This window comes from Herpailurus yagouaroundi, unplaced genomic scaffold (assembly GCF_014898765.1).
Source record: "Herpailurus yagouaroundi ecotype Mexico unplaced genomic scaffold, PumYag 246, whole genome shotgun sequence".
Lineage (NCBI taxonomy): Eukaryota > Metazoa > Chordata > Mammalia > Carnivora > Felidae > Herpailurus > Herpailurus yagouaroundi.
This window is the reverse complement of record NW_024412463.1, coordinates 3,500,062-3,523,843: the sequence shown is the minus strand read 5'-3', so window position 1 is coordinate 3,523,843 and position 23,782 is coordinate 3,500,062. Positions and strand designations below refer to the sequence as shown.

General features: G+C 42.9%; 1 long non-coding RNA gene across 2 annotated transcripts in view; it reads right to left on the bottom strand.

The window, feature by feature from the left end:
• The window catches only part of LOC121019905 (uncharacterized), a 393,836-nt gene that overhangs the window by 70,718 nt on the left and 299,336 nt on the right, over positions 1-23,782 (bottom strand). For both annotated transcript variants that reach the window (XR_005785807.1, XR_005785806.1), the window contains one exon: positions 21,424-21,478. This is a non-coding gene — a long non-coding RNA (uncharacterized LOC121019905). The remainder of the gene's footprint in view (positions 1-21,423; positions 21,479-23,782) is intronic.

Here is a 23,782-nt window from a genome sequence, read left to right as displayed (position 1 = left end):
GTGCTGTCTCAGCTCCCTGCCAGTGTCCCCCTAAGAACCTGCTCTGAGGCTCAGAACCCGACAGCTACTGGGAGGATGTCCCTGCAGCATTTTGCTTCTTTGCCTCACCAGCTCCCATTCTAATATTGGGCAGGTCTGGGCATCTCAGTGCAAGAGCTGACACAACACCTTGGCTTCAAAGCAACATGGAGACATAAACACGACCATTTCAGCAGCTATAGGGGAAGGCAGCCTCCACCGCAAAACCTAGGGGATTCTTTCAACATAAAAGAGTCTATAGTATAAAGGGGAAAATATATTTGCACCATTGAAGGACAGCGTTTTATATTACCCATGAGAGTATAGCGTGGTTTATTCTTTATCTGAAAGCAATTTTGCAGTATGCTTCAAGAGGCTTAAAATCGTTCAGATCCTTTGACTTTCTAATAATCCCACTTCTGGTCATTTATCCAAAAGAAGTTATCAGAGAAGCAAATACTTATGTACAAGGACATTCCCTTGAGAGCTTCATATCTTGATCCAAACAAGTTGACAATCCCTAAATTTTTTAACAATTAGAGGATGATCCAACAATGTTAGGTCTATCATTTTAAATATTATTTAAACTAAGGGGAAAAGTAGGAACCGGGAAAACTCACATTTCCAATGCAGTTTTGTGCTGGATGCTGTTTTAAGAGCTCCCCATTGTCCAACCCAATGGCACGTTGTCACCAAACTGGCACGTGTTAAGTGCTATTTTCTGAGGCACAGAAGTTAAGTGCTATTTTCAAAGGGAATTGAAGTAAATCACCTCAGGGGAAGAGGAGAGAGGAAAGGAAGAGGGCTTGTAGAAGTACCTGTTGAATAGCCATAGAGTTGTTCAAGGTGGTGGGTACACTTCTCTTTGTTTGAGAATCTCCCCAACATGTACCTTTGTTTCAGCAATAGGAAGCAGATTGTCAGGGTCTACTGCAGTGAAGCAGTGACATTTCTTTTTTTATTTTTAAGCTTATTTATTTATTTGTTTATTGAGAGAGACAGAGAGACAGGGACAGAGAGAGAGAGAGAGAGAGAGAGAGAGAGAGAGAGAACGAGTGGGGAAAGGGAGAGAGAATCCCAGGCAGGCTCCACACTGTCAGCACAGAATCTGCTGCAGGACCCGAACTCAAACCATGGGATCATGACCTGAGACAAAATCAGACACTCAACTGAATGAACCACCCAGGTGCCCTCTAAACACTAACATTTCTGATCTCCTTTTTGGAGCTGGACTCTTTCCTTCCCATATGCCAACCAGATAATGTTTCTTTTAATCCCCAGCCTCACTCCTCATTCATCACTCTCTATAAAGATGAACTGTTGTTTGCCTTAAAAAAAAAATCTATTTTATTTTAAAATGGTTTTATATTTACAGAACAATTGCAACAACGGTATAGAGTTCCTGTCTACCCCACACCCAGTTGAACACCTGACATTAGAATAGTGCATTTTTCACAATGAATAAACCAATAGCAATACACTATTATTAACTAACGTCAATACTATTATTCAGTTTTCCTTAGCTTTTACCTAATGTCCTTTTTCTGTTCCAGGAGCTAACCCAAGATGTCACATAACACTTAGCCATCATGTCTCCTTGGGCTCCTCCTGGCTGGGATAATCAGTCACTTACCATATTTTTGACAACCAGACAGTTTTGAGGAACACCGGTCAAGTATTTTGTAGAATGTTCCCCAGTGAGGATTTGTCTGATGTTTTTCTCATGATTAGACTAGCGTCGGAGATTTTTGGGAAGAAGACCAAAAAGTGCCATTTTCATCACATAATAGTACATCACACAACTTATCAACACAACTTATCACCATTAATATTAACCTAGATCACCTGGCTCGGGTAGTGTTGGTGAGGTGTTTCCAATACAAAGGGACCCTCCATTTTCTATACTGTGCTCTTTGGAAGGAAGTCACTATGCAGCCCTACATCTGAGAAGAGGGGAGTTATGGCCCCTCTCCTTGAAAGCATAGGATCTACATAAATTATCTGGAGTTCTCTCACATGGGATATTTGTCTATTCTTCCCCATTCATTTGTTTATTCAATCATTTATATCAGCAAGACTCATGAATATTCGTGTTACACTTTGGGCCAAAACTACTTTTTTGTTGTTGTTGTTGTTCATATTGTTTGCTCTTAAATATCAGTAACAACACTGGATAAAACCATTGTCCAACCCAAACCCTGAGATACCTGAAGGCAGTTAAGAGTCAATATCCAACAAATATTTATTGAGCACCTACCGTGCACCAAAATCACATGGCTTTCTGCAGCAGATAATAATGCAGTTGACCATCAACCTTTTTATTATTATTATTATCCTTTGTCCAAGATCAGGTCTTTAATCTCAGCATGGAGCCAATCTGTCCAACGACCGACCGGCTTCCGTGGCCCTTCCTTTAAAGGCTTCCTTGGGGAAATGTCTCTAACACACATTCATTCACTGGTGTGTTAGTGGGATCAAAAGCTTTCCCTAGTCTGCCATCCAGTACTCTAGGTCAGCAGCCTCTCTCATTCTTCACCATGCAGATTTCTTATCTTTCACCGGCTCCTTAAATGTCTCCCCATTCAGCATTGACGTTGTTCTTCTGAATAACGCGCAATTGGAGAGAAGATTCTAACGCGTGGACTCGCTCATCTTTCTTCTCTTTCATTTCCAAACTTACACATACCGACTTCCACCACCACTCTCTTTCATTATGCCTCCCATAATCCCAAGCCAGTTTCCTCACCTCTGTTCTTATTCCTCGCCTATTTCCCTGGAGACTAACTCCATTAAATATCCAATTCCTGCTCTTTTAATCTTCTGTCATTGTCAACCTGCAAACACATCCACCTTCATCATTGTTATCAATGCTAACATTTTTTCAGTTCTTAACTATGCGCCAGATATTGTGATGAGCACTTTATAAGTGTTCCATTTAATCCTAACGTCAACCCCATAACGTAAGCAATATCATTAGCCTCGTTTTACAAAACAGGAAATAGGCTCTATGAGATAAAGGGATTTGACCAATACCTTGTCACTGGAAAGTGGCAAAGCCAAGAAGGACCTTACAGCAAGGTTCTGCAGAAATGCTCTGATCTTCCCATTGACTCAAAGGATTGTTTTCTCTGCCTCTCACTGACTTTGTTCTGAGCAAAATATAAAGTACACTTCGCACAATTTTCCCCTCCACCATACCACAAACATACTAATCCGTACCTCTCCTTCGAAGAGTCAATGTTCAAGTAAATTTAAAAACAACCATATTAAATCCTCAATCCTCTCCAGAGGGGACGGCAGAGGAGGCAGCAAGAACAACAAATAAACCTTGCAAACAAAAATGTGGATTATCCAAAGTCACCAGGCGGTAAGTGTTAAGCCAGGCTAGGTGGGAGAAAACGGTATGCTTAACACATGCATAATGACAAATATCTCAACAAATGACATCCTCAGGGGTAAGAGTGTGAAAGGTCAGAGGCGGGAAGATATGTATCTTGGGTCCCTAGGATGAATGCAAAGTTAAGAAAACAGGGCTTTGATGTTAGCCTCAAATGCTTTTGATTTTTCTTACCTTTCTTTTTTTTTCTTTCTTTCTTTCTTTCTTTTTTTCTTTTTTTTTTTTTTTTTAATGGACGAAAGAAGCCTTCTAACCAGCGAGGTAAATAGCTCATGGGTTATTTATTTTATCTCTATTCCTAGTTAAATTGAGTTCAAAATAATTAGATAACCCTGGAAAAGCCGCGACTGGTACTGCTAATTCCACCTAATGATTTTCCCGTGTAGTTGCCCAGCGAAAGGGGTTATCTGTGAAAACAAGCTTTAAACTATTAATAGAGTAAAATTACAACTTCAGCAGCTAACCCCAGGTAACATGGTTGTGGTAGGGTATTAAGACTCCGGGTTGGGGGCCAAGTTGCTCACTTCTCCCAAATGACCTTTCTTTTCTTACGCGGAGTTGACGGTTCCATACCAGACCTCACGGTTAACTTGCTCTCGACACCTTACACTATTTGTGGCCTTAATTGAGGGACCTAAGCAAACAAATTAATCACCCTGGCCCATAAAAATGACAGAATTCATATGGTAGCATTCTTCATTCTCTCCAATTTGTTTTCCTGAAATCCCCGCAGCAATTTATTTGCTGAATATGCGAGTTTTTCCCCCTTATGAAAATTACAAATTGTTGTCAAGGTTAACGAGTTAATATTCTCATTCAATATTTATTTTATGGGGAGACGGCAGAAGCACAACTATTCCTGTACTTCTCTCCACTGCAAAGTCTGGTTTCTTAATCAAAATGACAAGGACACTGTCCTTTGTATGATACTTGGAATCATCGAGACTAAAAAATGAGCTTTATTAATCAACAGACCCTGATTAATTATTATAAAGTGTGGTGCCTACATTTCTGTACATTTTAATAATTCCTTCAGAAGGCTAACAATGTCCCTGGAGGCTTGGAGGCTTTGGAGTTTGAATGTTTCTAAGCAATGTCACAATAAATAGTCGAGAGGAACCGTGTTCTTTCTCTAAGCCACTTTGCTTCAAACCGACAAACCAGGGAAAACCTTCTTTTTCCTATTTCCCATCTATAATTCATCATTTGCATACAAAGTAAGGAGCCAAGAGCCAGCAGCTTCATCAGCTTTCAAAATACCAGGGGACAGAGAGGGTGATTTATCGCAGGCCACGTGATCTAGTTCACATAATCAGAATATTTCTGCAGAAAACATCCTGACATGCTTTCTTGATAAGAGTGACCACACAGAAGATCAACGGGAGAAAGGCCAGGGGTCTGAGAACCTCCTGTGAGCCGTGATTCCCGGACCTCCTTTCCCAGACACGCCCAGTCGGAGTCCCTGTCAATAATGGGACATAGCCCATCCCAAAGGCTGCAGGCATACATGCGGTTTTAAGGCTTCTGAACCACTCCTTTAAAGTATCATGCCAAAAAAAAAAAAAAAAAAAAAAAATTAAAATTAAAATACATTTGAAATAAACATAAAAATAAAATAAAATAAAAAAGCATGAGAAAATCACCTAAAGCCATGGAGATCTTCTCTGTCTTGACTGTGGGGTTACCTCAGGGCATATGTTAGACAAAAGCATGGGCTCATGCCCTTAAGATCTGTGCATTTCACTGTATATCAATTTGAACTCAGTTTACATGTTGGAAAAAAAGAGCTTAGAGGAAATAAGAAGAGAATTAAAACAGCTATGTATCTATGTCTCTAACATCATTATCATCATCATCGAGATATATGTATATGTAAATATATGTACGTGTGTATATAAAGGTATATATATTTGTATGCATGTGTGTGTGTATACATATACCCACAGTCTATGAGCCTCCACATTCTCCTGTTTCTTGTTCTCAAAATGGTTCTCAAAATACACAGCATATAATAAACATGCTGGAGCTCCAGCCATTGCATCAACATTCCAAAGGGGGGAAAGGCCAGGAAGCAGGAGAAAAGCAAAGAAGAGTTAGATGTTTCATTTTCATCTTCCACATACAGACCTGCGCTTTCGGCTCATTGGCCACCAGGTGTTACACGGCCCCTGCTGGGATCCAGTATGGTTGGGAGATGCTGCCTCTTCGCCGGGGGCTCACAACCTGAATGATTTTGGATACTTGTATCAAAGGAAGTAAGGGAAGATTAGATGTTAGGAAAGCGATGCGATGCGATGAGCCGAGGAGCCGTCTCCACACCAAGGTTCACAGTAGAAACTAAGTTGACTTCAAGAGCATCAGAGATACTATGTTTCTTCTTGCAAATTTGAATATATGGCCTGAGATCTGCACCAGCTTCATCGTTTTGGTTTTTTTTTTTTTTCATGTTTATTTATTTATTCTGAGAGTGAGAGCACGAGCAGGGGAGGGGCAGAGAGAGAGGGAGACACAGAATCCGAAGCAGGCTCCAGGCTCTGAGCTGTCAGCCCAGAGCCCGACGACGCAGGGGGCTTGAACCCACGAACCGTGAGATCATGACCTGAGCTGAAACTAAGAGCCAGATGCTTAACCGACTGAGCCACCCAGGCCCCTAGCTTCCTCTTTTATAACGTAACTCCTTGAGTGGGAGAGACAAGGATGTGGCCACAGACAGAGCTCATGGATTTGGGAAAAGCACACAGACTTTCTTTTCCATGGTGGAGCCCCAGTAACTATTACAATGTGCCGTTTGCAGTTTCAACAGTTACGAATTACTTTCAAAGTTTACCTCTCAGTAAAACTCTTTTTAGACTTCACCAAAGTCCAAATGCCCCCTCTGGAAATCCTACAGGTGACTCCATCACCCAAACCAGATGTTACCATGGTAAAAAAATTGATCCTGAACACCTGGTCTGCACATTCCAAAGAAACACAAGAGGGGGAAAATGTGATTCTACCTCATGATGTTTCTGGAAGGCAGTCCCTCTTCCTTTTTTAAGTCAGGCGTTCCTATCACATGTATGATAGAATCCTTACAAAACATCTATCGGATACCTTCACGGGACTCAAGCAGTGTGAGTTCAGGACACTGGCAGGTGCCCAGGTCAGAGTTTCATGGCTTTTCCTGCACACTTTTGCGATAGAAGCTCAGTGGGCACATCTCAGGGCTCTGGAATCCTGGGCCTCATCACTGTGCTTCCATTTTACCCCGTAAAGTACAAGTTCAAATCACAGATAAGAAGTAAATGAGATTATGATGTTAGCTTTCTCCAGAGATAACAGCAGTCCAGGTCATAAAACTACCATATGGCAGATTTGGCAGTCTTTCCTGAGGGCCATGGATTAATTATCACATAGACAGACTCCAGTCCCCATTTGCAAGCAGCTTGGTCCCCCTGTGGCAGAGATTGGCAACCCGGTGAAGGCGAGAGCTTGTATTATGTTTGGCAGGGACACGATGTGACCTTACTGTGGCCAGTTCTGTCATCTCTTAACATTTCGCTCATGATTAAGTTTATCATTTCAAATAAACACAAAATGTCAGGTCTCTGGGTCTACTTAACATGGAGAGCCAAAATAGACCTCTCTTTGATTTAAAAGGGTCCAGGCCAAGGAACGATCTGATTAGCTCTCCCATCTGACTTTTATTAGAGCTATCAGATAATACAGTGAGGGCAAAATCCTTGCTCCAACTGGCTAGTTGCCACAAACCAGACCTCCACAGGGTATCTGCCATATTTCCCTTGACATCTCTAGGTTACTGACTCAAAGCGGTGGTCACTGCATTGATCCTCCTGGAGTTTTGCCTTTCATCCTGGCACCTACTCACCCTGAGTCAATTCTGCCCACGTTTATCCTGGTTCTCCATCCGTGGAGGATGCCTGATTGGCCTGGACCTTTCTTCTGTTCTGACTCTCGCTGATGAGGACAGATCAGAGTGCTTGTCAACCTCTGCCCATCTGGGGCTCCGGTAAATATTCCATTCTCTCAACAGACACCTTGCCACCATTTGCCACTGGACACAGGGTGTTGAATGATTTACTTCTCAAGTGCTTCTTCACTCAACTGAAACCACCAAGCAGAAGGCTTGAGGGGAAATGCTCAGAGTCCGTTTAGCTCTAAAGACGTTGCTGTAGATGAGAGGCAACCAGTTGACATTTGTAATGAAGGTGCTGGAGACTTCCAACACTTCTGCCTTTGGTCCAGTCTCTGGTTTGTTTTGTGATGACATCATGAATAGCTGTGCTAGTCAATATCATATAACTACAGACTCCGTGCAGCTTTTCAGTCTAGAGCAGAAGTCAAAGCCTCTGACTGCGCTGAGCTCATTCATCCGTTCATTTATTCAGTAAGCATTAAAATGCTTGCTCCAGCTCCATCCTGTCATCGTGCCGCTCTTCCTCTTCGTCCCGCAGTCCAGTGGGCCTTCCCTTTGAGCTTTGGACAAGCTGAGGTCCTTCCTCCCCAGGGAGACTTCTGCCCTGTTTCTTAATTCAATGTTTCCCTTCTCCATTCTATTTGACCATAGCTTGCCTGCTTCCCTTTGATTCGTTTTCACATCTCAACTCAAGGGGCCCTTCCTCAGAAAGTAAAAGGGAAATCCCATGGTCCGCCTTCACAAACAAGAAGTAGAAGCAGAGAATAAAAACAATGATCACAGTTGTAATGAATAAACTGTGCTGATGACTTATTAAATATTAACCCCCCTCGCCAGCACGTAAGCTTCGTGAAAGTTGTGACTCTGTTTTGATTGATGCTGATCCTCGATGGCTAGCCCAGTGTCTTGCCCGAAGTGATGCTCAATAAATATTTGCTTATTGATACACTGAGCACTTACATGTGTCTCCAGGAGGGCTGCTGCTGAAGTGTTGGGAGAAGTGTTCCTGGAGGAGCTCACAGGTAAGGCATGAAGGGAAAACAAAGGATGGCAATCGGTGTAGAAAATACTATAATACATTGCAGGTCCTGCGATGGGTAAAAAAGGTTGGTATTAAAATACGTAGATTTCCAATACCCTTTACCACATTGCTATAACCCTCACTAACACCTTTGAGGGGAAGGTAGATACAGATACAGATTTTTTTTTAAAGCCAATTTTCAATTCATTGAACTTGTCAAACAAATAATACTGTGAAAGCCTAAGTGCTCTTGATTTTCAAGAACCAGGCTTGGTTCAGAGGAAAAGAAGTGGTTTTATCAGAATTCCAAATATCAGTGGAAGAGCTTAAAAGACTGTGGAAATGCTGTTTCATAAGGAAAGCAAACAAGAGAAGCAGATATATGATGATGTTGTAGTCTTATTATCACCTGGTAAAGAAATTTTCTTTAAAAAATTACACTGGGTGAGAGAAGAGTTTTGTAGAACAGTATCTAAGAAGCAGCCCCAGCCTTTCTCCCCTCATAAAGAACAACCTTTAGTGGGAGAAGTCAGGTGTCGGACAAATTCTCAGATAGGTTTGGAAAATCCTGGGTCATGAGTACTTGTAAGTCACTTCCTCTGGCATAGCCCAGTCAGCCTGTAAGCCACCTAGAAAAGGTCCTCTCCCATTCAACACACTACTACAAAAACATGGGACCAGCAAAACCAATATGGCACCCATGCAGTCTATTAGCAAGGGCTGAGACATGTGTCCAGATGCACAGTTCCAAGGACAGTGTCATAGAGCACCGATTGTGCCAGCATGGTAATGAGGAAACCAGCCAAGAGTTCCTGGGCTCCCAAGGAGCACAGGGTATACGCTAAGATGTAGAGAATGGACAAAGAATGCAGAAATGCTAGCTATGAGAAGGAGATTCCAGAACACGATCCCCAAACACCAGATGAAATAACCTATTAGTAGTGGAGACCAGCAGAGCCAGAGGATGGTATGAGCCCTGGACAGTTTCTTCTTCGATGCCAGGATGACTGTCTCGTCAACAGCAATGCTTCAAAAATTATAAAACCCAGGAAGGAGGAGGATAGGTAGAGAATCTTAGATATTACTGGAAATTATTTTGGTGGTGACAGAGGTGATGAGATTAAGAGTTTTCAGCCATTGGTGGAAATCAAGGCACTTGAGTTAAAATTTTATTTTAGTTATAGGAAGATAAGTCTACATTTCTGCAGCATAGATTATGTGACTGTCAACATGTTGAACCTGCTACAATGCAGGTTGCCGAGAGCTAATGAAAGGAATGACCAGGTCTGTCTGTCATTGAACAGAGGGAAGGTATTTGAGTTGGGTCATGAAACCTAAGTAAGAATGTATCCACTGAAGGTGGTCGGAAGTGAATTCCAGGCAGAGGGCGTAGCGGGTACTCAGGGAAAGGGGCACAGAAGAACACAGCCCAGTCAGGGAGCAGAAAGAAGGTCAGAGTAGCTAGAAAACATCAGCGTTTCTAAAAGAATGAGTCTGGGAAGTTGGGGTGAAGCTAAGTTAAGGAAAATATGCTCAATCCTGCAGCCTCTGAAAATGGAAGTTTTTAAGAAGAGAACGAAGTTGTCAGAGTTTTCCACAATGGGAGGGAAATGGGAATCACTTCTCTAAAGGATAATTTGGCTTTTTCTCTGTCTTGAATCTGAATTAGAAATGTTAGCTTGCCCATGTCCACAAAGCTGTGTATGCCTAAAGATGATTACTGCAACAGTGTTTAAAATAGAAAAAAAAAAAAGCAGGTAGCCCCAATGTTCATTGTAGGGGACTCTGATATAGTGAATGGTGACATATTATACAAAAGTTAAAAGGCATAAGACTCATTATTCCTGAAATTGAAAGATATCCAAGGTATAATCAAATTCCAGCTTCATCCCTTTAATAACGTATGTTCTTGAACAATTACTTTAACCTCTATGTGCCTGTTTTCTCCTGTGCAGAACAGGGATAGGAATATGCATATCTCATAGAGTCATCATGAAGATTAAATGAGTTCATACGTATAAAGGGCTTAGAAAAATATCTAATGAATATTAGACACACTATGCATTATTGTTATTATGTATTAAGATAGAAAAATAGCATAGCACAATATGCATAGTGTCATTTCGTTTGGGTTAAAAAGACATAGGAGGGCACCTGGGTGGGGGCACCTGGGTGGCTCAGTTGGTGAAGCAACCGACTTCAGCTCAGGTCATGATTTCACAGGTAGTGAATTAGAACCTCATATGAGGCTCTCTGCTATCAGCACAGAGCCCGCTTCAGATCCTCTGCCCGCCCCTACTCTTTCTGCCCACCCTACATGCACTGTGTCTCCCTCTCAAAATAAATAAACATTTAAAAAAACATATGAAACTTAAGTGACTGAAGTATTTCTAATACCTTTTTTTTTTAAGTAGGTTTCACACCTAACACAGAGCCCAAGGTGGAGCCTGAATTCACAACTCTGAGACCAAGACCTGAGCTGAGATCAAGAGTCGGATGCTTAACTGACTAAGCCACCCAGATGCCCCTATAATACCTTTCTGAAAGAAGGCCAATGGAACTGTTGGCAGGTGATATATCTAGGAGTTGGAACAGATGCTCAAGACTGGCAGGGGAAGGGGGCCAGTTTATCATTTTATTCCCTCCTGTACTGTTTTTAATTTAAAACACATAATATGGAAGCACCTAGGTGGCTCAGCTGGTTAAGCATCCAGCTTTGTCTCAGGTCATGATCTCACATCTGGTGGGTTCGAGCCCCGTGTCGGGCTCTGTGCTGACAGCTCGGAGCCTGGAGCCTGCTTTGGATTCAGTGTCTCCCTCTCTCTCTCTGTTCCTCCCCTGTTCTCTCTCCCTCTCTCAAAAACAAATAAACATTAAAAAGATTTAAAAAATGTTTTAAACAAATAATATGCTTGCATTACTTGTAAAATGACCAAAAACAAACAAACAAAAAAAAAACAACCAAATTAGGGATGATGTTCAAAATATGTATTTACTAAATCACTTGAGGTAGATCTACATGAGATGATGTCAACAAATACAATATTTAATGGAAACCGGTGGCATACAATAAATGTCCCGATCATTAGGATGCTGTAACAGGTTTGGAAATTCTCAAGCTCAAAAAAAAATGACCACGGCCCTGTGTTCCATTCAAAGTGCCACCTTGGAGGTGGAAAGAAAAGGCTTCCAATTATTATTATCATTACTATCAAATATGAACTATAATTATTAAATATTATGTCAATATAATTATCATTATCATTATTATCTTAGCTTCATAATGTACTAGCATAGTGACCTTGGCAGGTTTTATAACTTCTCTGGCTTCTTTTTCCTTTGAGTATAATAATGGTCCTTGGCCCCAGGTAGCAGTGAGGATTAAATGAGATAATGCATGTAAAGCACTTTGCAAAGTGGTTAGCATAGAGTAAGGGCTCAAAATGCATCATCATCATCATCATCATCATCATCATCATCATAAATCACCTCTTCTTATATATTTTTTAAATTTTTTTAATGTTTATTTATTTTTGAGAAAGAGAGAGAGACAGAGCACAAACAGAGAGAGAGGGAGACACAGAATCCGAAGCAGGCTCCAGGCTCTGAGCTGTCAGCACAGAGCCTGATGCGGGGCTTGAACTCACGAACCATGAGATCATGACCTGAGCCAAAGTCGGACACTTAACTGACTGAACCACCCAGGCGCCCCAACACCTCTTCTTATATTAACCATACTCAAGGTCATTTTCCCCCACTGAGGCCATTCTACTGAACCCCATGCAAAGGAAGAACTGATTCAAAGAAGTTTCTAAGAAATTTGAGCTTCTTTCTTATGGACACCATTCTCTACATGGAGAGCTTAACCCTTCTAATAATGGAGATACCTGATTTAAAAAAGAATAGTTGGGGCGCCTGGGTGGTGCAGTCGGTTAAGCGTCTGACTTCAGCCAGGTCACGATCTCGCGGTCCGTGAGTTCGAGCCCCGCGTCGGGCTCTGGGCTGATGGCTCCAGGCTCTGGAGCCTGTTTCCGATTCTGTGTCTCCCTCTCTCTCTGCCCCTCCCCCATTCATGCTCTGACTCTCTCTGTCCCAAAAATAAATAAACGTTGAAAAAAAAATTTTTTTTTAAAGAATAGTTAATGACAAATTGACCTACCACGTTCTAAGCATTTTGAAGCTCAGAAACTCTGGCAGACGAATATATTTGGATAAAATTCACTTCCAACTCCTGACAAAACGAAAGCAAATAAAACGACAACAGTTGCTTTCTCTGCTCAAAAGAAAATGTCCCATGTCCCTGTCCTTTGATGAGATGATAGCAAGAAGCCATCATTCAGTGCCAATTCATGAGAATCAGCAATGCACTGTAGTAAGATTAAGTCATGGCAGGGATGCAGGACAAGGGTGTAATTAACACTGATGAGTGCTTGGATTTTTTTAAAACCCACATCAGGAAAACCACACAAAACTACAATGTAACGTAAAACATTCTCCTGAGCTGGCAGGGGAGTGGACAGCATGACCCACAGGGTCTCTGTTCCAACTCGAATTGCTATTATTCTCTGGGATGTGATGTCTTAATCAGAAACAATAGCTTGTCTAATTGACTAAGGTTGGGGGGAGCCCTGCTACCTCTCGCAGATATCTCAACAGCGAGCGCAGTAAATGAGTAATGCAGTGAAATTAAGAAAGGACAATTCAGACAGTGAGATCAATTAGATTGTGAACAGTCATACAAGCAGAGGCCCAGAAGCTTCTTCACTTGAAGTGCTTAACACTAGAAAGGTGACACAGAGACATTTTCTGCAGAATTATCTTTTATTTGCAAGATTACATGGGCTATTTTTTTTCAAGAGTAATATTGAAGAATGGCTCACATTTATAATGTGCCTCTCACTTAAGGAGTTTAAAAATATTCACATATATTATGTGTATATCTCTAGTTGCCATCACAAAATAATTTATTATAATCCCAAATTTGCAGATGTGGAAATTAAGACAAGAGTGATCTATTATCTCTAAAATACCATATATATTATCATACATAAAGTAAAATATAATATACGAAGTATCTTAAATGAGAAATAATAGTCCTGGTACAAAACCCTAATGTTCCCTATTATATATGAGGAATATTGCACATAAACCATATAGCGTAGCTATTTTTGTTCAAACCCTTGCTGGCATGTAGCTGGACAAAAGCAGGAGAATCTTCTCTCTGAAAGTCAGTTTGTTAGAGAGGATTTGCTTATGCAGTTTGAATATGGTTTTTCCATAAGTTTGACTGCCAAGTTAGAATGCAGTTTGAAAGCAAAGGATATGGGACTGAGAGCCAAGAGGCCTGCCACTTCCTGACTAGGCATGTGATTTTTTGGACAGGTCACTAAACATCTCCGGAGTGACATTTCCTTAAAGTTTCCATTGCCAAGGACTCCCTTCCTCTCCCCCCTTTCTCTTCCATCCCAAGAAATTCACACTTATCAATTGCACTGCATTTACTATGTATCAGACCAACCACCCCAACCCCTTATTTATTATTATTATTATATTATTATTATTATTATTATTATTATTATTATTGCTATTTGCTCATCACCTGCCAATAAGAACCTGATTAGGAGGCAACCGTTATTATTATACTCAAGTGAACCAACAACTTGATCTGTTGCTTTATTCTGGGTAAGATGTACACTAATACTGTAGAATATTAAAATGGGTCCATGCCTCTCCATTCCTCCCTATAGGTCTTCTACAGGTTCAGGAACCCCAAGTCTGGAGCCACCAGACTATGTTCCTCCAACTCCAATGAACAAAGAAGAGGTGAGAAAGGACAGGGCTGATCTGAGAGCCTTGGTCCTCTCAACAGCTCAGAGCTATTCTGTTTCACTACAATTGCCATTGGTGTGGGATACCTAGAACCAGACTGAGGACCTTCCAACCTTTAGATAGAAACTGGAAATCCCAGCTTCTATGCAAAACGTCATGTTTAAATGTGGGTTACCCTGTATTCATCAAGTCTCAGATGACATCGTTCAAAATGCATCGTAATTTCTGAGGAATTAAGAGGTACAAAAAAATGTTCTCTAGAAGTTTTTAATCATTTTCTTTTAAAATTAATTTTACTTAGAATTTTGAAATTTAATTTAAAATTTTGTAAGACATAATTTCTATGTAAAAGGATTATGGGGCTGAGTATGACCTTTGGGTCACCAGCTGTTGTTATTGTTGTCGTTGTTGTTTTACTTCCGCCTAGTCTCCATGTTTTCCAGTGTCCCTTCTTGCTCTGTTATTCGACTACTCAGTCAAAACACTGAGAGGATCATAAACATAAACCTCTTAAAATATAATCTTCCCCAGGAAAACCAGTATGTGAAACAGATCAATCGAGAACTCAGTGAGTCCTAGATAGACGTATCGAACACATCCCACTTTAAATAAGCTCATATAGAGCTAAATAAGAGTTGGTTACAGCTTGATTCATTGACAAAGCTGAATAATGCATAACATTATTATGCTTCATCTAAAATTGATAAAGGATTTATCTATTGTTATTGAGTTACATTTTATATTTTAAAGCCATGATTTGTATTTTCAGGGCTCAAATATTTTCATGGAGTATCAGAAAACTTTTAGCCCCCCAGCCCTCAGCTTGTGTTGCCTCATAGATGAAATGGCCATATGCAAAACACCGGTCTATTTCTTTTTTTTTTTTAATTTTTTTTCAACATTTTTTATTTATTTTTGGGACAGAGAGAGACAGAGCATGAACGGGGGAGGGGCAGAGAGAGAGGGAGACACAGAATCGGAAACAGGCTCCAGGCTCCGAGCCATCAGCCCAGAGCCCGACGCGGGGCTCGAACTCACGGACCGCGAGATCGTGACCTGGCTGAAGTTGGACGCTTAACTGACTGCGCCACCCAGGCGCCCCAACACCGGTCTATTTCATCCTTTAAGTGAGGACCCATTACTTGCCAGGAGAGTGTGCGTGTTACGTCACTTTGTCCTCAAATAACACTTTGAGGTAGGTATTACACACGTAGCTTCAGCTTGCTAAGAAGGAAATTTGGACATGATAAAAAGACTCAGAATCATAGCTGATTATGCTGTCCCTTTCTGGTTCCTTCTATACCAGCCCCTCATTTGCAGTGTCTTGGGAGGCTAAGCAGTATACACTACTATCAAGGGTTCTTCTTCCCAAAGCTTCTGGTTGGATTTGGCCAATAGGGAACACCACCAATAAATTAGAGGGGAAAAAAGAGAGAGTGATCTCAGTGTATTTCCCTTTAGCTCCCTCCCTGTGTGGAGCAGAACCCTCTTGAGATAAGGTGGTCATCTCCACATGGCCCTTGGTCTCTTGAGTCTACCCACCTCTCCTTCCTCTTGCCTCTGAGGCACAAGGGTCACAAAAGGGCCTCTCTGTGAGTATTCCTTGGGTCTCCCTCTATCCTGGAGGCTTCTCTATACCTGCCCACAGTTTTGTAAATAGTCCCTTTATTTGACTCTCTTCAAAAATCTGCTTATTTTTGTGGGTGCCAAGCCCAGACAGCTCCAGGAACCAACCAGAGTTTCAGGACCAGGTCCTAATAACTCAGAATCAAAAATACTTTCCAGCAAACCACAGAGCTTCCCAAATTATCTCCTTAGGAAAGCTCTGAGCCTGTGGTATTACAAGTCTGTTTTTAAAGGGGGGGTGGGGAGGAAACACTTAATAAGACAGATAATTATTTCCTGTCATGTAACATCTTCTTCACTAATGTCAAATACCACTTCTTTGAGAACCATCTAGTACCTTTGAACTGTTCGGAAGAAAAACGCTATGTAATTCCAAGGTATTAATAGCGTATCATTTTTGCCTAGTGATAAAAGCCCCAGCGTCACAAGGCTACTATAGGATAAAACCATTTCAACAGGAGAAAATCTTCAGGAAACAGATTCTACTACAAAGACATTCAGTTTGTTTAAAAAGTATAGGTTTGCTGAACTCATAAAGGTGTTAGAGGATTTGCTAATGCAAGGAGGAACACAAGATTACCTGTACGTGGAGAACGGAATGTTCTGTTTCCCCTGTCACAGTCAGCGGTATCATTAATCGCCTAGGTAGTCACCTGGAGCTGCTTAGGTGCACCTCAATGTTTGGTTCCTACCGACATTATAAAACAACTTCTCTCAATGCCAATAATATCCCCCTCTTATTGTTTTCAGCCACACGGTTTCTATTTATATTCTAAGTAACTCACCAGGCAATTCTGGGTTCCGGTTTATTTTTCCGTAAAACGAATGATAATACAGTACAAAGCAAAAGAACAAATGCTTTTCATAAACACTTACTTGGACTGGGCCACCGCTAAACTGTGTCTTTGCATTTTCTCAGTGGGCATATTTTATTCAACTTAATATTTACAACATACTATACCAGTACACTTTATTATCCTCGGGTTACAGATGGGAAAACTGAGGCCCAGTGTGTTTACTTATCTTGCGCAAAGTCAGACAGCTCAGAGACAACAGAACGCAGGCCTGAAATCTCCTGCCAAAACACTCAGTTTCACGCGGGTTACACGGTCAAATGCAAACCGAGACGGGATTGCTGCACAGACTTAATGGAGCCAGACGGGGAGGATGATAAAACTGGAAAGCAGGTACCCCACCTAAAGGGACAGTCAATGTCCAGCTCCAGCTGACCGATCATTCCCGTAAAGAATGCGGACACAGGCTAGCCATGTCTTTGGCTTTTCAAGGGAAGTGAAAATCCTGAATGTTTCTATGTGAATCTCCTGATTTTTTTTTTTTTTTTATTTGTTTATTTTGAAAGAGAGTGTGAGCATGAGCAGGGGAGGTGCAGAGAGAGAGGGAGAGAGAATCCCAAGCAGGCTCTGCGCTGTCAGCCCAGGGCCAGATGCGGGGTTCAATCTCATGAACTGTGAGATCATGACCAGAGCCCAAATCAAGAGTCAGATGCTTAGCTGACTGAGCCCCCCAGGTGCCCCTGAATCTCCTGATTTTTTTTTTCAATGTTTATTTATTTTTGGACAGAGAGAGACAGGGCATGAACGGGGGAGGGGCAGAGAGAGAGGGAGACACAGAATCGGAAACAGGCTCCAGGCTCTGAGCCATCAGCCCAGAGCCCGACGCGGGGCTCGAACTCCCGGACCGCGAGATCGTGACCTGGCTGAAGTCGGACGCTTAACCGACTGCGCCACCCAGGCGCCCCCCCCCCCTGATTTTTAAATGCAGGTTATCAGCTCATAAAAATAGTTTAAGTGTTCAAGCTAAGCTCACGGACCACAGGTCTGTGTGCTGTGCCTTTCCCTCGACTTCTTGGTGTGCAAAGCCAGGAAGCTCAGCTCTACAGTACCTTGACCATCTTAGCTACTTTCAAGGCCGGGAGCATCACACAGGTCATGGAGTTGGTCATGAGGGTGACCAAGCCATCCTCATTTGCCTGGAACTTTCCTGCTCTCAAAGCCACAGGACCCTCGCCCCAGGAAACCCCAGCCCCAGACAACGTGGGGCCCTTGGCCACCCGGTTAAAGCAGAGAACTGACTTCTGGCATCTGCAGAACTCCAGAAGGTCAAATAACCTGACCTTTAGAATGTGTCCTTTCTGGGGAATCTCACTCTCCTTGGAGGTGCTAATTTGCTAAAGCTTTTGTGTTTCCACTTCAAAAATTAAGCTGCCTCTGAAGTCAGGGTGGAACATTCCCTAGGACAGCCCCCCAAAGCAAGCTTCCCAGAAACTCTCCGCAAATGAGGAGAGGAGGGCACTGGAAGGCAGGCGACGTCCCCGAGAAGGCTTCTGGTTGTTATTTGTCAGAGCATCCTAATTCGAATCCAAATGGGAGCGTGCCATTATCGGGGATTCACACAGCTCCAGGTAAACAGCTAATGAGCAGGCTGCCAGTTCCATTTTTATCAAGAGCCCTCCGAGACTCAACCGTGCCATTTCATAAAATATGCAGATGATAGTGCGCGGAGAAGAGCAAAGGCTTTGAAAATGATTCACACAACCTAAAAATGATGTTGAAAAGGGAGGAATTAAATATTCACAAAGTGAGAGAAATTAAGGCATATTAACGGTTCGAATGTGGAAATGAAATGAATAACACGCACAGAGTTGATGAGAACGGCGTGATTACAGATCTGCCCAAAGTTTCTAATTCTGACACCGTGCGGTGCGGAGGTGCCCGTGTGGCTGGTAAGGGCAACACATGAGGTATGGGACAAGGCTCACGATGCGGACGGATCAGAAGCAAAGCGAGGAAGACACAGCAGTGATTAACATGAGGCTCCGTTCTGTGCTGAGGGTGAACTCCACGTTCACAAAATGAATACTAATTACGAGCACAAAACAGACTTTAAGTTGGCCAGACGCTTGATGTTGAATGTGGCTATTAAGTCCATAATGAGGAAGGCAAGGGAAGGCGTTAAGTCTGGAGGGGCTACATTCGGTGAGGTCACCCTATCCTCCACTTTGAAAAAGGGGACAGAAAGCCAAAACTGTGGCCCATCCAAACTAGAATTAGCAGTAATTATTATATAATACGTAATGATGAGATTTAAATGGCTAACACATTTTCTCTGCTGAGATCATTTAGACATGATTCATACAAATGATGAAATTAATAGATCTTCCCCTTCCAGACTGCCAGGCACCTCAGCTAGATTTTTCAACAGAGACGGATCCTAGTGAAATCATATGAATAGAGAGATTTACGGAAATTGCAGGAGGGATTGGTTCGGTGTAGAAGAACACATTGGGATTTAGAGAAATTCACGCATTCCCGTTGGCGATGAGGGCATAGCTCTTGGTCTTTGCTTTTTCTTTTCTTTTTTTTTTTTAATTTTTAAAAATCTACCTGTAGTTTTAAGAGGGGTTTTAGAGGTAAAGATATGAAACCAACATCCTCCGAATAAAGAGACACCACACCGAAGGCTAAACAAATATTTACAGGGCGATAGAGCTGTCCTTCTTGAGTCAAAAATACAAAAGGACACAGTGTCTATACGTACAAATACATTTTAAATAGTGATAGGGAGATGACTCAAGAAATGTAAAATTTAACACCTATGGCAAACAATTTAAGAGAGGACAGTATTTGCATAGGAGGTATTTTTGATTTCAGTGCACCTAAAATTTTCAAGAGAAAATTAAGGAAAAGGTAAATAAAAAGGAAACAAAAAGAAAGCTCAAAGCCATCTTTGATAAAGCATTTCTTTAGCATCTCTGCTTAAAACCCATCGTTGTTATCGGATTTGGGGATTTTTTTTTTCCCTCCTGCAGAAGTATAAAGCAGTTACGGGGGACATGAGGACTGCCAGAGATCCGCTGTGTTTTCTGAGGGGACAGTTCCCTACTCCTACTCACTGCACAGCACATGAGCAAATTAACAGGCACTTGGGGAGGAAGCCCACAGCACGAGGCTCAGGCATGTAATAATTAACATAGCCTTGCTACCTCCCTGGCATCTTGGGATGAAAATATTAATCATTCACAGCTGTGATCGCCTCCAAATCTCCTATTTTATGGCTTTGACACATCCATGAATAATGCCATTTACTATAATGTGCAGCATATCAGAAAGAATATTTTTACAGTGTGGCTGCTTCTCCAGAATTCCTGGTAAACCCAAAATGAAACCTTGGTTCCCTTCAGCATCTACAGAAAACAGAATGTGACACGGCACTACCGATATATTCTGCTTTACTGATCACCTACTATGTGCCAGAAATTCGGTGTGTTCTTTGTCTAAGCCTTACAATGGCTCTATGAGGGCAGTGCCGTTATTGTGTCCATCCTGTTCATGATGAAATGGGGGCTTGGCAGGTTGAGGTCAAGCAGCCAAAGACATGGAGGCAGGGTATGAACCTCCATCTGCTTTGCTCCAAAGCCCGTGCTCTTCCCACAGCATGGAGTTCAAAGGCAACTTTCGATATAGCCATGACATTGGTTTCCATCATGTCCCGGGCCCCACTGGGTCTCCGGGGGATCGCCCTGGCAATTAATTCATTTAGGGAACCTGTTTGGAATTTTTTCTACTCTGCTTCATCACTTTGAGGACCTTCTTTTTCACTTTTCCTACCCTTGACTTGAGAACGCAGCTCAAGTGCACGCCCTGGCCAATGCATTCTCCACCCCACAGTTGAGACTGAGAATTTCCCAGTGAAAATCGAGCCGGGAGCTCCCTTGTCTAGAATCTTGGTACTTTTTTCCTTACACTGAGGACAGTGGTGGGCAATACAGTGCCTACGATGTCCCACGTGATCTTAAACATCCTGTGCCCTGTGCCCCCAGCCTCATATCCTGCTTTCCTCCTTCAAGGTCTTTCACTAACATCCAGCAAAGAAAAAACCATGGGTCTCATTCCGTCTCCAGCCATCCTACATGCAGAGCTGCCTCTACCCAGAACCCCTTGGCTAATTCCTCCTTGTTCTGTCAATCTTCCTTCCCTTACATCTCACAGAGCTCTCAGAGATGACACTTTTAACTCCCTAGTCTACTTGGAGTTTTCTAGATGTTCTCATAACTCTGTGTTCTCCCTGACCATTGTCACGATTAGGATTGTCTTCTGTATGATTGTTTGTGCCATAATATCTGGTCCCCATGGGAGATTTTTAAATTCCATGATGGCAGAGACTATGTTCTCTGGCTTATGCACATAGTAGGTGCTCAATAAATACGTATGAAAGGGAAAGAGGGAGGGAGCAAGAGAGGGGGGAGGGAGGGAGGACTGGCTGAAGCATCTTCGTTTTAACCAGAATCCTTCCTGCTTCCATTTTCTGTGTTGTCTAAGCCCGCACTGGAAGTCCTTCCTTGTTGATGTTCACAGCACTTAACAACAACCAGCAACTATTGCATCGTGACCACTGTTGTTTTATCAGGAGTGGGGAGGCTGAGCTTGTGTCCTTGGAGAATCATCTGACTGCAGGAGCCTTGACTCCCCTGGGGCCCCCATCCCTTCTCTGCACACCTCTCTCAGAGGCTTGTAACTCTGTGTGCTGCAATTGCTTATGTGCATGGCTGCCTCCCTCCCTCACCAGACTGCAAGCTCCCCACACTCAAAGACTTACCTGGGGCGTATCTGAGTGCCTTCAGGGTCCAGCACAGGAGATACTAGGTACATGGCTGATAAAAAAAAAAAAAAAAAAATTCCCGGCATTAATGACGCAGGGAGTCCTTGAATGAACAACTAGAGGAATTAGTAAATTGGTGAGTTAATAAAATAACTCAACACGAAAAAACAGTTATTCACACAAGTATTTCCTAAAGTGGAGTTATTGCCTACCCCGCTGGTGGTACACAAGATAATGTTTAGGGATACGTAAACTAACGTTTCAATTGTAGTTGCTAAGGGACAAAGAAAGAGATGTGACCAAAAAAAAATTAACCTGCACATTAAATCCCTTATATCATTGATACTATTACTTAGGATGATTTAAGTTAAATAAAAATATTAAGCAAATACAGTGGTATTACAGGTGTAGGATATGGCAAAAATCATGAAAATAGTACATAAATGTGTGAGGTTGGGAACATATGGTTTGAAAATGAATGGGGAAAAAAAAAAACCCTAAGATTTCATGAGCTTTCACTATGCTCCAGGTAGTGTTTTATTGTTGTTGTTGTTTAAGTGTTTACTTATTTTTTTTTTAATTTTTTTCTTCAACGTTTTTTATTTATTTTTGGGACAGAGAGAGACAGAGCATGAACGGGGGAGGGGCAGAGAGAGAGGGAGACACAGAATCGGAAACAGGCTCCAGGCTCCGAGCCATCAGCCCAGAGCCTGACGCGGGGCTCGAACCCACGGACCGCGGGACCGCGAGATCGCGACCTGGCTGAAGTCGGACGTTTAACTAACTGCGCCATCCAGGCGCTCCAAGTGTTTACTTATTTTTGAAAGAGAGAGAGTGTGTGCACGTGTGCGTAGGGGGTAGGCAGAGAGAGAGGGAGACAGAGGGTCTAAAGCAGGCTCCGCACTGACAGCAGTGAGCCCGAGGCAGGGCTTGAACCCACAAACTGCAAGATCATGACCCGAGCTGAAGTCAGATGCTTAACCGGCTGAGCCACCCAGGAGCCCCCGTTCCAGGTGGTGGTTTCAGCATTTGAACCTGTATTAAACTCAGGGACTCTTCATAATAGCCCTCTGAGTAAAAACTGTCCCATTTTACAGGTGAGGATAAGGAAACTGAGCTGTAGAGAGGGGCAATCTTTGCCCAGGGTCGTATCACCGGTAAGTGTCTGAACCAGGGTTCAAATCCAGGTGGGGCCTGAGGTCTTACGTGCAGTGCTGCTCAGACTCTGGCACAGAAGGCAGAAAGGAGCAAATGAGCAAACATGTGGGTCAGTGAGTGAAGCGCGGGCGAAGGGGTCACAAGAAAGGGAGTAAGTAACCACCGAGCCAAGTGCCTTTCCTGAGCATGACTCTGAACCGGGAAAGATGCCGCAAGGGACCCCGAGTCGCCTTTGCTCTGTTTCTGGCCTTTCCGCAGCCACAGCGGTGCAATAGTCACCCCGGACCTCCACGTGGAGGCCAAGTCCTCCAACTACATCTACTTGTGGCTCACGAAAGGGGGAAATGCCCCATTTGTCTCCACTGGTGTCTGAGGCCCCTCCCTCTGAGCTCTGACGTCCAACTGAACAGGCGGATGTGAGGCCGACCCACTCGCTCCTGGACGATCCTGCTCGCACCCGCGTGGGAGGGGATGGGAACGGAGGGATCCTCACGGCAGCCGTCATGGCCCAGGGGATAGGACCCGAGGGCCACCCATGCCCACTCAGAAAAACACGTGTCTCGTCTCACTTAATGATTCTCTTAGAGAGTGCAGCGTCCTTCCCCACGCACCAGGATCATATTGCCCTGACTTTTCAAGAATCAACCAACTCCTCTTCCCTTTCCAAATCTTCTTCTCACACTTCTCCTGCACCCCATATGTTCCCCCTATTGCTCTTTATGCAGATCCTAAGTCTGAACTCTATCTAGGCCCCTTATTAGCTGTGCATCACCGGGTACCTGAGTTATGGCTCCCTTCCCCAGGTGTTACATGGAAACAATATCAGCCCCCCCTTATCGGGTCTCTGTGAGAGGTGGAATGATCGAACTTAAGTCACGGAAAACACGGTAACTGGCACGTGTTAACACTCAACATACGGTGACTTGAATCCTATAGTGGGGTTGATGGCAATGCCTATGCTCGCGAGAGCAACATTTACTTTTCCAGCTCTACACTTTATTTCGTTGTCCAGGCTTTTTCCACCAGGTGAAAGAAACTTAATTGATTCAGGCTCTCACCTCCTCCCTCTCCTTGAGGTTGAAACTTAAATTCCAGAGACCGGGTTTCTGGTCCCCGGTCACTGTTACCTGTCTGTATGGATATACAACAATGTGTCCCTATTCAGTCTCGAACAGGAGAGTTAAAATTGCCTCTCCTC